Source organism: Jaculus jaculus, chromosome 7 (genome assembly GCF_020740685.1).
Source record: "Jaculus jaculus isolate mJacJac1 chromosome 7, mJacJac1.mat.Y.cur, whole genome shotgun sequence".
Classification (NCBI taxonomy): domain Eukaryota; kingdom Metazoa; phylum Chordata; class Mammalia; order Rodentia; family Dipodidae; genus Jaculus; species Jaculus jaculus.
In genome coordinates this window covers 142461203-142467202 of record NC_059108.1, presented here as the reverse complement: position 1 = coordinate 142467202, position 6000 = coordinate 142461203, and the positions used below count along the sequence as shown (strand labels likewise).

General features: G+C 58.4%; 1 protein-coding gene across 3 annotated transcripts in view; it reads left to right on the top strand.

Moving 5' to 3' along the window:
* Positions 1-1327: 1327 nt before the first annotated feature.
* Jdp2 (Jun dimerization protein 2) overlaps positions 1328-6000 on the top strand; it is a 52818-nt gene continuing 48145 nt past the window's right edge. Inside the window, exon 1 of one of the 3 annotated variants that reach the window (XM_045154570.1) lies at positions 1328-1383. The gene's annotated coding sequence lies outside the window, so the exon portion shown is untranslated. Of the gene's footprint in view, positions 1384-1740; positions 1809-2256; positions 2447-6000 lie in introns of those variants that run through there. The other 2 variants (XM_045154569.1, XM_045154568.1) reach the window with 2 other exon arrangements.

Below are 6000 nucleotides of genomic sequence, written 5' to 3'. Positions count from 1 at the left end.
CACAAACATCCAGATGCCGGCCTTGCAGGAGAAACATACTGTAAGGCAGTTCCCGGGTACCCAGCTCTCGCGGTTGAGATGTCGTGAAGGTGTCACTGGCTTTTCTGGGACTGAGAAGTACACTCTTCCACCAGACTATCAAATTACTACTCTCTTCCCAATGTGTGTTCTTTCAGGGCCTGACTTTCTTACTTCTTTTTTATTTGGTGTGAGGGAGGTTGCTGATGGTGATGGTGAAAATGGACCGGCCATGACATTGAAACTTGGTCTTGTCTTTCCACGAGGCTAGTTCTCCCACGCAGAAAGACTTCAGGGCCAACGGGGGGGGGGGGGGATGGAAGGAGAAGGGGTCCCTTCCACGCACTTGAGGAGTAGTTATGGGGCTTGGCGCACGCGCTTCCCTCTGCCTGTCTTGTTTCTTGCACGCTGAGCATCTGAACTCCAAGAAGACATGACTTTTTCTTTCACTTCCTTTCTCATATGGGTGAAGACCTGCCACCAATCTGAGAAAAAACATTGAAGGTCACGACTGTGGATGCCCGCTGGGCTGAATGCCCTCTTTGGCTTAGGCGGAAAAAGGTAAGGGGGCTAAGCCGGTCACCCAGAACTCTGCAGGCAGGAGGTGACTGGGGTCTCAGTGGCCACAATTCTGCCTGAGGTGTGTACATTGATTGTGGCCTTTGAGGCCAGGAGCGCGCCAGGAATGTCACATCTCTTCTGGAGTCTCCCATTTCTCTTGGGGGCTGGGAGGAGGGTGTGGAGCTGGCCATGGGAGTCCTATTGAGGAAGAAGCTCTTCGGAGGTCTGCTCCTCGCTGCGTCCGTCAAGGAGGAGAGGGAAGCTCGCCACTGGGGTCAGATTGGGCCAGCCTACCGACACGCCGCGGTGGGTCTCAGGAGTCAACTCCAGCCCTGAGGTCTCGGGGTTTCAGTGCGCAGCCTCCGGACTTCATGGCGCTCTGGTGGCCAGTGGGCAGTAGGGTAGAGGGCCCCAAGTGCCCTCACCCTCTGCCCATGCTCCTCCACGGGAAAACCAACCAGGCTTACACGATCCTGCAGCTTCCAGGGACGCCGCTCTGGTTCTGGCTTTGGGGAAGAGCGCCCAGAACCGAGGAAGACGGTCCAGGCCGGGCTGAGCGGGAAGGGGCTCCGCACCGGGGCGGCCAGCGCCTTCTCCTGCCGGCCTGCGGGCCCGCGCGGGGGACGCGCTTACATAACCTCCCGGCGCGTCCCGCTCGCTCGCGCGCTCCGGGGCCGCCGCGGGGTGGGAGCGCATGGCGCGGCGATGGGCCCGCGGAGCGCGAGCGCTGGCCGGCGGAGGACCGGGGAGAGGACGAGGAGGACGCCGGCGGCGGCGGCGGCGGCGGCGGCGGGGGAGGTGAAGGTCAGTGGGTGCGAAGCGGCCGATCCCCACGCCCTCCCCTCCCGGCCCGCCTCCCTCCCCTTTCCTCTCCGTCCACCCCCCCCCCCCCGCCCCGCCACCCCCGTGACGCGCGCAGCTGGCAGCTCCGCCGGTTCCGCATTCCCGACCCCTCCCCGCCGCCCGGGGCCCGCTATATAGCCGGGGCTGATGCAACCCGTCCCGCCGCCCGCCACTGCCTGCGGGAGGGACGCTGTCGGCGGCCGCGACGGGGGGCGGGGGGGGCGGCGCTGGCGGCGGACGCTGCAGCGGCGGCGGGGCTGGCGCCGCGGCGGGCTCCCGGACCGGGACGGGCCTGGGCACCGGGCGGCAGCGGCGCGGAGCGGCCACGGCTCGTGCCGCCGGGCCCTGACCCCGGGGGCGCCGCCTCCGTCCGCGGCTTCTGCACGGTGGGTGCAACGGCGACGGTGGCGGAGGATGGTGGGAGGGGAGGAAGGAGTTGTGGGGGGGGGGCGCGCAGGGCCGGGAGGGGCGGGGCGGGGCGGGCGCGCGCGGACACCCCGGGGAATGCGCCCCGCCGGAGGCTCGTGCAGCCCCGGGACCGCGGGAGCTCTGCAGCCGCTCGGCTTCCCGCTCCCCTCGCCTCCCATCCCATCCCCGGTCTGTACTGGCCGGGATTGCTGGCTCCGCTGCCCAGGCAGCCGGGGAGCTCCCTCGCGGTCTCTCCTGGCTGTCCTCCCCCCGTGGGGGAGGTGCTGTGCTCGGACCGCGGGATGGATGGGAGAAGTGTTGGGGTAGTGAGGGTGGGGGTCAGAAAGGTTCGATGGCTTTTGAGTGGGCGCGCGCGGGCGCGGGGGTGGTGACTGGGACCTGCTGGTGGCAGATCGCGTCCCAACCTCCTTCCAGCGGCTCCGCAAGTCCTGGAGGAGGGCATTGGGGAAGGTGTCCTCGGAAGAAGGCTTCTCTCAGGACCATTGCTCTGGGGTTCTGGGTGGATTTGGAGGGAGCCTCGGGTTTGGACCAGGTCCCCTCCAACTCCCCCATCTCCCACGCCAGGTTACGTAAGGAGGTCAGCAGGCTTCTTAAGGTAACCAGTCCAGTTTAGAAGGTTCTCTTCTCCAAGGAGGTTGGCCTTTCATCTAGTTCCCTGGACTCAGGAGTAACGCTTTGCCTGAGTCCCTGGAGTAGCTGGCAAGCTTGGGAGGTCTTGGCTCGTTTGCAGGGATGGATGGATGGATGGATGGATGGGCCATTTGGGGCTGGAGGTAGAGAGTCTGGTGCAAGGTGAGTGGGGTTTAACCACCACCTGGGTCAGCTCCAATTGCAAGATTGTGAAGCCTTTAAGTAAAGTGCCACCAGGTCCTAGGTACCATCTAGGGCATGGGGCTGTGACTGGAGTCTGTCTGAGAAGGGTTTGTGCGCGCTCTCTCTATCCTGAGTTAAATCTTGGTTCATTGTCCCCAGGGTCTTATTTGGAGGAGCGTGAGAAACTGCAGGTCTATGCTGTGGCTGAGTACCTGCTTGTCGTTTAAGGCTGCTAGGAGCGGTCTTCACCACCTCCCAGTTCCCCTTCCCCGAGGGTTTTTAAATCATGTCTCATTGCTCTCAGTGCCTTTCCAGCAAGCCTGCATGTAGCTCGCATGGAAGGGTTATCTCCCTGGGCAGGTTTCTAGGGGAGAGTTTAAGCAGGGATCCGGTGTGAGCTTGGCTCTGATTTTACAGAAACCTGAGGTCTAGGGAAGAGAAACAAGAACTATTCTTGTACCTCTGGGTGCTTGAGGTTTCGCTTTGCTTAAAGCGGGGAGGATGGAGTTCTCAAAGCCTCCTCTGTTCCCCCTCCACACTGGCCTGGATTCAGAGAAGCGGGCAGCTGGAGAATCTTCCTGGAGAGCTGGGTTCCGTGTGATTTGAAAACCTGCAGGAAGGACTGGGGTTGGAAGCGCCTGGGGTTTTTCTAGGTTGGTTGCAGCCACCTCCAAGGAGGTGTGTTCATCATGATGACAGTGCCCTTTAGGAAAGGCTTGGCCAAGAGCGTGTCCCTACTCATCCTCTGCCAGGTTTTGTAGCCACCAGGGAATATGACTCCTCTGGGTCTGTTGCCGGTCTACCACCTGTTTGCAGGATGTGTGGACACCTTTCCCAACCTGCAGAGACTCCATAGAGCTTGACTGTTCTGGGCCTTGTTTGTCTCAGGGTTACCAGTGTTCCAGTTCCCTCATCTCTGTTTCAGGCTCCACTCTGGAAAGGAAGGGACCACCAGACTCCAGGCCCATTCAGCTTCCTCTACTTGAGCCACTGGAGCCAGGGCTGAGGGCGAGCTACATTCTTTTCTGAAGCAGGATGCAGTGTGCTTTTTTTTTTTTTCCATGTGAATGAATTATGGAAGGAAGAGAAAAATAGAGTGAGTGTACCCGGGTATGTGTGTGCAAGTACCTCTGTAGGCAGAGGGAGAGCAGCAGGCACATTATTTTTCCATTTTCCTTTAATTAAGGCTCTGTGGAGGTGTGTTTGAAAACAGAGGGTCTCCTATGCCTTTGAGGAGGGTGAGAACACTGTTTGGGCTGCGTCCCGGGCCATATGCAGCATATGGTGGCCAATGAAACTGGGCCTGGCTCGCTCCGTTGCTTGTCTTGGCAGTCAGTTCCGTGGCTTGTGTTACCAGCTCTGGAACTCAGGGGCTGCCAAGCTCCCCGTGTGTGCCTGTGTGTGTGTGTGTGTGTGTGTGTGTATGGGGGGGGGGTTGTATGTGTGTCTGTGTGTGGTTTGTCAAAACTCAACAGAGACAAATGCCTTAGTGACCCAGGCTTGGAATTTCCAGTCTTTTTCTTCGCACTTGCTGCTGCCCGTGGGAGGCCCAACCAGAGCCCACCGTTGAGTCTGGTTTTGGCCGCAGTCCATGGGATGTGATGGTGGCCGGCAGCTTTTTTTTTTTTTTTTTTAAAGTATCAATGCAGTCCTCACACGCATCATACATGTGTCTGTGTCCTGCATTATGTTATTAAGCCCTGGCACCAAGAGACAGAGCTGAAGTAAGGCAGGAGAGAAGAGAAAGCTTGTTTTGTGGGAGGATCTTCTTAGCTTCTTGTGGCTTTGGATATAGGTCCTGGCAGAAATGACTTGATACCATTTATTGAGAGCCTACATGAAGCGGAAGACAAAACTGTGTTCACAGGCAGGGTCTTGTGCAGAGCATTTCCCTGGTCTTGGAAGAGAATAAGTCTGCTGGAGGATTGGGGCCCGTTTCTTCCATGGCTGGGACAACTCTGCAGGAATCATGCCTGCGAGATGCTGCGGATTCTCCTGACCCCAGCTGCCCCGCTCTGTCTTCCTGTGACGGCCTGAGAAGGGACCCTTCCCAACCGATGCAGTGCTGGAGTGTTGGTGGTGCCTGTGGCTAGTGAGCTGTGGCCTGCAGGGTGCCGGAAACCTTAGGAGAAACCAAGGCCACCTGCAAGTGCCGGGCCTGATTTCTGCACCTTTGTACCCAGCCCTGACCCAGCGCCCTTCCTTTCTGTTCTGCAGTTCACTGTTGCGGTGCAAGCTGGATGCTTTCTTGGGGCTTAAGGCTGGGAAGTAGGAGAGCTGGCCATCCCATGGGTAGAGTCTTCTTGTCTGTGGGAAAGGGAGCCTATGGCTAGATGGCAGCGATTGAGCCAGGACCTTGAAGAGTCATCTGGCACCAGTGCCCCCATGGGAGGGAAGGCCCTGTGCCAGCCTCAGTTTCCCCTTACCACGTGTAGGCACTGTACCAGGTGCTTTCCGAATATTAGTTTATTAAATCTTCTTGGTACGCTCGCAAGGGTAAATGTTGTTATTATCGCTTTGTAGTTGAAGAAAGTGATGCACAGAGAGGTTACGGATTTGCCTAAGGTCACGCGGCTGGCCAGGAGCGGAGCGAGGAGTCACCATTGGGCCACCTGGCCTGGCTGCGTAGCTTCCTCCCACTGCTCTGCCAGCCGAGTCTCTTCAAGTGTCTCCCCTGCTCCCTGCCCTTAGTTCTTCCTCCAACTTCTTGCTCCTTGCCGTCTTAAGTTTTGGAGGCTGGCTGATCTGCCATCCAGGTTGCAGGAGAGACATCGTGACCTCTGACTAGTCTCAGGCCTGGGGCTCCTTGCTTGCTCTGGTGTGCCTTGCAAATTTCCTCACCTCGCTGTGCCTCACTTGCCTCCAAGATTCATGACAGCTAGACTTGTGTGATCACTGGCCTGTCACCTTTCTGCCCCCCACCTCCTCCCCCAGAGTCCTGCCTGGACATCCTCTACCCTCCTGGGAATCTTCCAGGCCCCATTTCGCAAGCCTCCCACCTGCTAGATCTTCAGATTCTGCCTCCCTGCCCTTGACTGCCACCCCATTCTTGCACCCCAGGCTTGCTCTCCTTGCTCTGTCCTTCCTACCTCCTCTTTCCTTGGCCATCTCTACTCCCGTGCACCCTTCCCAAGCTTGTTGCCCATCTGGGATTTCACAGCCTCACTTACACCTTTTTTTTTTTTTTTTTTTACCTTTTTTTTAACTATAGCAGAGTGTTCATGAGTGGGGCCTCAGTTTCTCTTAGTCTTTTGTTGTTGTTGTTCTGGTGTGTATATGGTGTGCATGAGCGTGCATGCATGTGGGTGCACAAGCCCAGCGAGTCCATGGGTGGAG